The sequence below is a fragment of the Gadus morhua genome, chromosome 17 (genome assembly GCF_902167405.1).
Source record: "Gadus morhua chromosome 17, gadMor3.0, whole genome shotgun sequence".
NCBI lineage: Eukaryota > Metazoa > Chordata > Actinopteri > Gadiformes > Gadidae > Gadus > Gadus morhua.
The window spans coordinates 10574551-10586071 of NC_044064.1; positions in this window are offsets into that span (position 1 = coordinate 10574551).

The window sequence follows — 11521 nt, forward strand, 5'->3', positions numbered from 1 at the left end:
TGCTGAGTGGTCCAAAGTTATGTTTTCAGATGAAAGTAAATTTTGTATCTCCTTTGGAAATCAAGGTCCCAGAGTCTGGAGGAAGACAGGAGAGGCACAGAATCCACGTTGCCTGAAGTCCAGTGTAAAATTTCCACAGTCAGTAATGGTCTGGGGTGCCATGTCATCTGCTGCTGTTGGTCCACTGTGTTTCCTGAGGTCCAGGGTCAATGCAGCAGTCTACCAGGAAGTTTTAGAACACTTTATGCTGCCTGCCGCGGACCAACTTTATGGAGGTGACGATTTCATTTTCCAACATGACTTGGCACCTGCACACAGTGCCAAATCTACCAGTACCTGGTTTAAGGACCATGGTATCCCTCTTCTTGATTGGCCTGCAAACTCACCTGACCTTAACCCCATAGAAAACCTATGGGGTATTGTGAAGCGGAAGATGCGAGATGCCAGACCCAACAATGCTGAAGAGCTGAAGGCCACTATTAAAGCAACCTGGGCTCTCATAACACCTGAGGAGTGCAACCGACTCCATGCCACGCCGTATTGCTGCAGCAATTCAGGCAAAAGGAGCTGCAACTAAGTATTGATTGCCATACATGCTGAAACTTTCCATGTTCATACTTTTCAGTTGGCCCACATTTCTAAAAAATCATTTTTTGTACTAGTCGTAACTAATATTCTAATTTTCTGAGATACTGAATTTGGGATTTTCAGTAATTGTCAGTACTAATCATCCAAATTAAAAGAAATAAACATTTCAAATATATCACTCTGTGTGTAATGAATTCATATAATATGTAAGTTTCACGTTCTGAATATAATTACTGAAATAAATCAACTTTTTCATGATATTCTAATAATTTGACCAGCACCTGTACATGTCCATGTAGGGTAGTGGTACGGATTAGAGGAGATTTGGTAGAAGAGTCTTAATTTTTGACTATAAATGGGTGCCACTGTCAAAAAGCACGGAAACACCCACACCGACACCTTCCTTGAGATTAGTGTGGGGACAGAAACGACCACATATGAATAATAGTTATACCTGAAAACATTGTGTTCACCTTTCTATTATTTCAGGCAGTTGATGCACTTGTGAGTCAATTAGACATTACTAGGCATTACTAAAAAAAAGCCATTATGTTGTAACCATCCAAGGTATACTTACCACAAGTGATATTGTGAAGCAATGGTATATGTTTCTTTAGAAGCCACAAAGTTTAAATAAAACATGTTTTATTCTCAATGACATTTAAAAGCACTACACTACCCAACATCCTAAAGTGTAACGAGACGCCTTCGATACTACTGAATTCACATGTATTAAAAATGAGTAATGTTATTACTTTATATAACCCTCCATTGTGTCTTATCAGCCACACTCTGTGGGAACCGGTGGTTCCGGTATTGAAACCTGAGCAGGGTTTGCAGTCACCGACGAAGGAACGTGGAAATAAGGCACTTCCTCAAACAGAACAATGGGGTGGTTTCCAAAGTAAAGTTGTGCTTGGCCTTGGGTCAGGAATGGGTGGCCTAGGAGAATCTTCTCACCTGCTATGTCAGCAACGAGGAAATGCAGGCCCACCTGGCGGTTGTTGATCTGGACAGGAACGTGAGACACCCCGAGTACAGCCGCTAATTGAATAGGCCTGCCCTACAGCATTAGTGAAAACTTAATGCCTATAGCATCCTTCTCAGTGTCAGTCCTGTTGCTGTAAGCTACGGACACTTTCCCACATGTGTAATTTCTTAAAACATGACGAGCCTCACCCAGTTTCCGGACACTCTGTCTCAGTTCAATGGCCACTGCAGCAGCAGGTTCTGAAGAACAACCATGTGCATTCTTCCATCTCCTCCAACAGGCCACTGTAGTCCCACTGAGAAGGCTGTTGGTTTCTGTGGATGCTTACCCCTGCTGTACCAAGCAGAACTTTAACTGGACAGTCATGGTCTTTTCTGACCACTGATTAGCCCGAGCACAGCTCTTGAAACGGTGTTGGAACTCTTTCCAGGATGTGGTGCCATCATACTGACCAGGATGTAAGGTGAGGACTCTTTCTCTGAAATCATTGTTCCTCACTCTCAGATGAGGGCTGGTAGTGTGTATGTTGAGACCGGCTTGCACGTACATCCCTGGGTATCTGGGGCATGGTGGATAATGAGAGACTGTTGTGCTCTGGATGAAACTGCCCACCCGGGCAGAGGAAAAGGGATTTTCATGGAGTTTTGCAATAGCAGCTTCTGGTGGGAAAACGTGCGGTGCAGCTTTGATGGTTGCTGAGTTTGGTAGTTATGTACATGGTGGCCTTGGTCTATATGCCGGGGAAACAGTAACTTTCCCTATAATAATCAACAGACGGGCTTGTGCTTGAAAACCTCTGCAGAGGGGGTTCATATGGTGTTTGAGTCACCCTTAGCCCCACATTAGCAGGCACAGATGAGGGGTTATAATGTCCATATATTTTATTTATTTCGCTCAAATGGTCTGTTTTTATTCCAACTTAATTTCCAATTATTGCAGTTAGCGTTATGAATGGGTTGGAGTGATTAGTCACTTTCCCAGGGGTCTCAAGTCTCACGCATTCGGCGTGAGACACACGCAATTCAACCCATACACACGCTCACACGCCACACTTCGTATTTCTCACGCAGAGAAATTACAGGATAGCGCCCCCCAATTTGGGCCGCTATTTAACAGTGGAACAGGTAGGAATCAATTGGGTTTCCTGTACGTAGGGTAACCAGACGTCCTTTTTTGCCCGGACATGCCCTCTTTTTGAGACACTGTTAAAAAAAGGTGTGGCGAAATTTCAAAATTGTCCGGGATTTTATTAAAGCCTCATACATGTTCACATTGAATTTGCGTTGCGTTCTTTGCATTGGTGGAAGTGAGTAGGGGGAGTGGTTAAGTAGAGCCTTCAGATTGGACGGTTTGACTTACTTATTTACCGTCATGCTTGCATTAATTTTTTTACCATTATTATTTTATTGGGACAAAAGTTAACAAATTTCTCCTACAGGGTATTGATAAAAGTGTCTGTGTCATCCTGTCTCGTCCACTACTCCTGCTGACGCCTCCCTCAACCGTGATCCTGCTCAACTGCCTCGTCCATCGCCCTTTCCAGCCCCTCAAGCTCTCCCGACAGCGTTGACCGGACCGCTTCGTACTCAAGCGCCGTCTCGATGGCGCTCCATGCGTAGGTACAGTCGTAGCGTTGACCACTCTAGCCTACGCCTGTTGAAGCGCACAGGGCCAGCGGCTAACGACGAGCTAACCCTTCGGATGGCCTCGATCAACCTGAGGTCCCTGGCGAACAAAACTTTCATGCTTAACGACTTCTTTACTTCCCGGGAGCTGGACTTTCTATTCCTGTGCGATACCTTGGTCTCTGCAGCCGCCAATACGCCATTCTCTGAACTCCTTCCACCGGACTGTAACTTTTTCAATTCCCCCCGCGCGACTGGGAGAGGCGGAGGAGTCGCCTCTCTTTACAAATCATTGTTTCAATGTCGGCAGATTCCACACAATGGTTTTGCGAGCTTTGAACTGCAACTGTTTGAAATAATTCTGTCTTTCCCCATTTTGTGCGCAGTGGTGTATCGACCACCTAAATTCAACAAAGATTTTATCCAGGACTTTGCTGACCTTTTGTCTGGACTTATGGTAAGATATGACTACATTTTAATATCTGGTGATTTTAATGTCCATGTTTGCTGTGAGTCACAGCCTTTGACCCGGGACTTCTTGAACTTCCTTGACTCAATTAGTCAAGAGTGAGCTGTCACCGGCTCAACGCATGAAAAGGGTCAGGGAAGGGTCTTGTGCTGTCCTATGGTATTTCTGTCTCTTAATGAAATCTGTGCCATGTCTTTTTCCGACCACTCCCCAATTCTGTTCACTGTGTCAGTCCCATGCTCAGGTAGTACCCATAGTGGCTCCAAACAGGTATCCCGCACGCTAAACTCCTCTACTGCCGGACATTTTTCAGCCGTGTTCAATGACTCCCCCCTTGGTAGACCAATAGACTCTGAATACACTGCTGATGAGCTTCACTCTATGCTCTCATCTGCCTGCACTGGCATGCTGGACTCTATTGCCCCTTTCATACCCAAACGCAAAAAAACACTGTCAACTCCATGGCTGAACGACGAAAAAACTCTGGCCGTGATTTTTTACAGTAAATTCAAGTTTGAACAGCAGGTCAGTGCAGTAGTTAGGAAGAGCTTTTCCCACCTGAGAACCCTAGCTAAGATCAAAGCCTACCTACCCCAGAGCAATCTTGAGAGAGTCATCCATGCCTTCATCACTTCACAACTGGACTTCTGTAATTCTCTCTATACTGGCCTCGATCGATCCCAGCTACGCCGCCTGCAGTTGGTTCAGAACTCAGCCGCCCGACTCCTCACCTGCACTAAAAACGCGATCATATCACCCCAGTCCTGGCTTCACTCCATTGGCTCCCTATCCGCTACCGCATGAATTTCAAACTCCTCTTGACTGTTTACAAATCTCTCCATGGTCTTGCCCCCACCTACCTGTCCGATCTTCTCCACCACCATTCCCCTTCCAGAGCACTACGGTCAGCAGACCAACTGCGGCTGGAAGAACCCAGGTCCAGGCTTAATACTAGGGGGGACAGAGCCTTCTCAGTGGCAGCTCCTAGACTCTGGAACTGCCTCCCCCTCCAAGTCCGTTCTGCTCAGTCTCTGAATGTTTTTAAGTCCCTTTTAAAAACCCACCTCTATTCACTTGCCTTTGGCTAGCATCTCCCTTGATGCAACAGTGTGTATATATTTTTTTAAATGTTATCTTTTATTGCACTTCTTATTTATTATTATTTTTTATTATTTTTTTTGTGCCTTCCTGCAATATTGCACTTTACTGTAAAGCACTTTGGTGCGGCTAAGCCGTCTGTAAATGCGCTATATAAACAAAATAGACATTGACATTGATAAAGTTCTGCTGAATGCCAAAGATATATTTTAAGCATTGGACTGAATGCCACAGGAATATATAATTATGTTTTTGCACGTTTGCAACGTCTAAAAGTTCAGGGAAAAGTATATGCCTCTACTGGTGTTGCTTAAGCCAATAGCCTTTTGAGGCAGTGTTGTTTTTGAATATTAGTGTTAAGGGCCAATAATGCTTACTATCCTACATTGGTCACCATGTCCGTGGACACATTTGTATGCAGTCTCATGTTAATACCCCCCCCCCCCCCCCCGCCGACAAAATCTCACCTTGAACTCAGTTCAAAACTTGAGAGCCCTGCTTTCCCAAATAGGCCTACATTGTCTTTGGCCGCAGTGCGTTTGTTAGCGGACACCATCTTAGCTTTACAGTTAGCTTCTTCACCAGGTGGAAAACATTGAACTTTCAGGCTCATTGTCTTATTGGTTTATTTCACTGTGCTTTTCTCACCACTACAGATGGTGGTGAACATGAGAGGGTCCCTTCCTGGTCGCCAATGTTAGCTTTTTCTCTTTCAGCTTCGAGACTGTAGTCGGGAAACTGAGGGGAGATACTCTATTCTCCAGGGCTTCAGATGCCTACTCACTCCGGAGCTATTACCGTAAGTTCAGTCCACTGGCTGACACGGAGAACTTCTCTGGTGATGCTGCTGCTTTATTTGCTTATCTGCAAATAAGTGTACATTTAAATATGCTGTACTAATAAACTTGAATACTCAGTTTTTCCCCATTGACTACTCTCCGCTCACTACACTCACGCCGATTCTCTCTCACTCGCTTCACCTCGATGGAGAATTATACACTTTTTAAAATTGAATAATAAAAAAGATATATATATATACAGTATATATGATATAGCAGTGCAATATAGTAATTATGGTAGAATAAAGGCTAGAAATAGCTAATGTTGAATGCACTTTCCTTTTTTTTTTGTTGAACACTTTAACTGGAATCTGTAACTGAATTAACATCTATTAAAAATGAGCAAGGTCATTACCTTATGTAACCGTCCACCGTGTCTTAGCAACTACAATCGGTGGGAACGGTTTGAACCGGTATTGAAATCTGGGTGGGGTTTGCAGTCAGGAACGAGGATATAAGGCACTTCCTCAAACAGTACAATGCGGTGGTTTCCAAAGTAAAGTTGTGCTTGGCCTTGGGCCAGGAATGGTTGGCCTAGGAGATTCTCCTCAACAGCTATGTCAGCAACGAGTTTCTTCCCATGCAATGTTTTTACGGCCTCTTTGTTTATGCTGTGTGTGGTACCAGTTGTAGTTGGTGTCAGGAGGCTTAGGCTTCTAGGTGGCTGCTGGGAATGCTGCAGCTCTCTCCTCCTTTTTGCCTTCCCTGACGACAGCAGCACGGGTTCTCTGTTCAGTCATGCTGCTTGCCCTTGATTGTATGAGACTGGTGACATATGACGCTGACAGCTTGGTGGTTTCATGGCGGCGGGCAACGTCATAAGCTTGAGCTTGTGTGTGGGGCCGCTGTTCCAACTGTTTCTGAAAAATGTCTGCATCCCCTACAGCTTTAGTAAAAACTTCAACACCAATAGGATCCTACTCACTCGCAGTCCAGTCGCTGTAGGCTACAGCCACTTTCCCATATATGTCGTTTCTTAAAACCGGAAGAGCCTTACCCGTGTTCAATGACTCCCTCCTTAGTAGACCAATAGACTCTGAGTACACTGCTGATGAGCTTCACTCTATGCTCTCATCTGCCTGCACTGGCATTCTGGACTCTATTGCCCCTTTCGAACCCAAACGCAAAAAAACAGTCAACTCCATGGCTCAACGACGCATCGCGCGACCTCAGGCGCGCCTATAGGCGGGCGGAGGGTAAGTGGCAGAAGGACCGCCTTCACATCTCCCTCCAAATCCTCCGTAGCTGCTTGTCAGTCTACTACCGAGCCGTTAAAACTTCTAAAACACAGTACATTTCCACCCTGGTCTCCAGAAACAGTCACAAACCCCAGGTTATTTTTAATACACTGAATTCTCTCATAAATCCCAGTAATGAATCCCCTGTGGTGCCCTCACCCGCCCTCTGTGAAAGTTTTCAGAAATTCTTCATTGACAAGGTTGTAGCACTAAGGCCTCCAGATACCTCTGCCATCACTCTCCCTGCCCCTCCCCCCCCTCCCCCTGCCAGTTGTCCTCAAGCAGTTTGAGCCTATTTCCCTATCCTCCCTCTCTGACAGTCAGACATCTGCGGCCCTCCAACTGCCCCTCCGACTGTCTACCCTCCCGTCTTCTCAAGGATGCTACTGTCCTCGACTCGGTTGCCCCCTTCCTCCTGCAGCTGATCAACACCATCCTCACCTCTGGTTTTGTCCCGGCTGCCTTCAAGCATGCTGTTGTGCAGCCATTGGTTAAAAAGCCAACCTAGACCCCGCTATCCTCTCAAACTTCAGGCCTATCTCCAAACTACCCTTCCTATCCAAAGTCCTTGAGCGAGTGATTTATGTCCAGCTGCAAGCCTTCCTAGCCAATAACAAGATCTATGAGAAGTTCCAGTCTGGCTGTAGAACAGCCCACAGCACAGAGACTGCGCTCTTGAGAGTCCTCACGGACCTGCTCTTGGCCGCTGACTCAGGTAGCCCTATGATCCTGGTGCTTTTAGATCTAACCGCAGCCTTCGACACGGTGGATCACAGGATCCTACTGGCTCGGCTTGATCATCATGTGGGCATCAAAGGCACAGCCCTGGAGTTCTTCCGGTCCTACCTGGCCGACAGGAGCTTCTCTGTCCAGCTTGGAGACTCCATCTCCTCTCCCGCCCCCCTCACCTGCGGGGTCCCTCAAGGCTCTATTCTAGGTCCCATCCTTTTTTTAATCTACATTTTACCCTTAGGGGATATCCTGGCAAAACAAAAGATCTCCTTCCATTGCTTTGCAGATGACGTCCAGCTGTATATCCCCCTTAAGGCTTATTGGCAGGCTGCACTCCATCTTCTGCGTGACTGTCTAGCTGACATCAAGGCATGGGTGGGTGCGAACTTCCTCAACCTTAATAAGAGCAAGACTGAGTTAGTCATCAGCAGGTCAGTGCAGTAGTTAGGAAGTGCTTTTTCCACCTGAGAACCCTAGCTAAGATCGAAGCCTACCTACCCCAGAGAAATCTTGAGAGTCCATGCCTTCATCACTTCACAACTGGACTACTGTAATTCTCTGTATACTGGCATCGATCGATCCCAGCTACGCCGCCTGCAGTTGGTTCAGAACTCAGCCGCCCGACTCAGCAGACCAACTGCGGCTGGAAGAACCCAGGTCCAGGCTAAATACTAGGGGGGACAGAGCCTTCTCAGGCCCCGTTCACACGAAGCCGATTTCATGGCGAAACCGCAAAGGTCTTGTACGGTTCGGCCTTCCGTACACACGAAGCCGGCGAATCCGCTGACCGAAACCGCAAACTTCTGAAACCACCCTCGGAGGTGGTTTCAAATCTACCCGGTTTCGTTTTGGATTCGTGTGTATGCCTGAAACCGACTGAAACCGCAAACCATGACGTCATCGCCCCTCCCCTCGACCTCCTAGCCAATGGCTCTTAAGCCCGCGGAGTCTCAGAAATCACATGCGAGCATGCGCATAAGGGCAGCCCTTATGCGCATGCTCGCCTCTTCTTATTATTTCATTTCTTCTGGATTTCTGTACCAGAAGCAGCGCCCCTTATGGGCCTGGAATCTGTACTACAGCGTTTCTACAGATCTACCCGGTTTCGCTTGGCGTCGTCTTTACGGAGATACTTCGAAACCGGATAGATCGAAACCGTAACGGTTTCGCCCGTTTCGGCTTCGTGTGAACGGGGCCTCAGTGGCAGCTCCTAGACTCTGGAACTGCCTCCCCCTCCAAGTCCGTTCTGCTCAGTCTCTGAATGTTTTTAAGTCCCTTTTAAAAACCCACCTCTATTCACTTGCCTTTAGCTAGCATCTCCCTGGATGCAACAGTGTATGTATTTTTTTTTTTTAAATGTTATCTTTTATTGCACTCCTTATTTATTATTATTTATTTTTAATTTTTTTGTGCCTTCCTGCATTATTGCACTTTACTGTAAAGCACTTTGGTGCGGCTAAGCCGTCTGTAAATGCGCTATATAAATAAGATTGACATTGACATTGATAAAGTTCTATCTATTGAACAGAAATAAACACTTGGTCATACTTTACACACTTTACCACGGCATGGGCCTGCTGAATGCGAAAGATATATTTTAAGCATTGGACTGAATGCCACATGAATATATAATTATGTTTTTGCACGTTTGCAACGTTTAAAAGTTCAGGGAAAAGTATATGCTTCTACTGGTGTTGCTTAAAGGTACGGCCACACCAACTGCGTTACTCACGTTGGATAATGCGAGTACGCGCCTAACCTGACGCTTGATCATTGTGTGATGGTTCAACGCTTCCAACGCGTCAACGCGCCAACGCAGCTAGATGAGTCCATGTCCATGCAAGTGAACAGAGCGTTCCCTCTTCGTCATAACTATCAAACCAAACATCCTTCACATTCACCGAGCGAACATTATGAAAGTAAAATGCACATTTCTCGCTAAAAATGTTTCCATAAACGCATTTAATGGCGTAACTATGTTACTATTTCCACCCAGAATAAAGATAGTTGTCGGCCGTGGCTGCGCTGGAGTCCGAGGTAGGAAACCCAAACGCCGCCGTGTTTGGGTGATAGAGCTTAGATCGGGTTAGATTAAATAATCTCTGATATAAATAACAATAATCGGGTTAAATAACTTCACATGGTGTGTCTGGTGTGTTTCCAGCATTCGTAGTGTTGATCAGCAGAGAAATAGTCCGCCAAGACGTTGAGGTTGCTTAGCATCCAGACAATCTGTCCATGCAAGTGAACGGAGCGTTCCCTCTTCGTCATAACTGTGAAACCAAATATCCTTCACATTCACCGAGCGAACATTATGAAAGTAATATGCACATTTCTCGCTAAAAATGTTTCCATAAACGCATTTAATGGTGTAACTATGTTACTATTTCCACCCAGAATAAAGATAGTTGTCGGCCGTGGCTGCGCTGGAGTCCGAGGTAGGAAACCCAAACGCCGCCGTGTTTGGGTGATAGAGTTTAGATCGGGTTAGATTAAATAATATCTGATATAAATAACAATAATCGGGTTAAATAACTTCACATGGTGTGTCTGGTGTGTTTCCAGCATTCGTAGTGTTGATCAGCAGAGAAATAGTCCGCCAAGACGTTGAGGTTGCTTAGCAACCAGAGACGCTGTCCATGCAAGTGAACGGAGCGTTCACTCTTCGTCATAACTATCAAACCAAACATCCTTCACATTCACCGAGCGAACATTATGAAAGTAAAATGCACATTTCCCGCTAAAAATGTTTCCATAAACGCATTTAATGGCGTAACTATGTTACTATTTCCACCCAGAATAAAGAAAGATGTCGGCCGTATGCTTCTGTCCAAGCTCACTACTCTCTGCCAGTGACGTCGGGTCAAGCTCCACGCTGATTGGCTATCGCGGCTAAGCGCCACGCGTTGGAGCGTTGAAAGTTCACATTTCTGTTGGTGCGTTGGGCGCGTTACTGCGTTTACGTGCGTAATTACGTGCGTCTGCCGCGCCTAACGCCCCTAACGCGACGCTTCAACGCATGTAACGCGTCTACGCGCCTATACCAAAGGTTCCCTATGCAAAAATGCCGAGTTTGGACGCCCCTAACGCGAGTAACGCGGTTGGTGTGGCCGTACCTTAAGCCAATAGCCTTTTGAGGCAGTGTTGTTTTTTAATATTAGTGTTAAGGGCCAATAATGCTTACTATCATACATACGGGGTATCACACTTCTCAGCCTCCCTGGTAAAGTCTACTCCAAGGTGCTGGAAAGGAGGGTTCGGCCGATCGTCGAACCTCAGATTGAAGAGGAACAATGCGGTTTTCGCCCCGGTCGTGGAACTACGGACCAGCTCTTCACTCTCGCAAGGATCCTGGAGGGGGCCTGGGAGTATGCCCATCCGGTCTACATGTGTTTTGTGGATCTGGAGAAGGCGTATGACCGGGTCCCCCGGGAGAAACTGTGGGAGGTGCTGCGGGAGTATGGGGTAAGGGGGTCTATCCTCAGGGCCATCCAATCCCTGTACTCCCAAAGCGAGAGCTGTGTTCGCGTCCTCGGCAGCCAGTCAGTTTCGTTCTCAGTGGGTGCTGGTCTCCGCCAGGGCTGCGCCTTGTCACCAATCCTGTTTGTGATATACATGGACAGGATATCGAGGCGTAGTCGTGGTGGGGAGGGGTTGCAGTTCGGTGGTCTGAGGATCTCGTCACTGCTTTTTGCAGATGTGGTCCTCATGGGATCATCGGCCTGTGACCTTCAGCACTCACTGGATCGGCTGGCGGCCGAGTGTGAAGCGGCTGGGATGAGGATCAGCACCGCTAAATCTGAGGCCATGGCTCTTAGCAGGAAACCGATGGATTGCTTACTCCGGGTAGGAAATGAGTCCTTAGCCCAAGTGAAGGAGTTCAAGTACCTCGGGGTCTTGTTCGCGAGTGAGGATACTATGGAGCGTGAGATTGGCCGGAG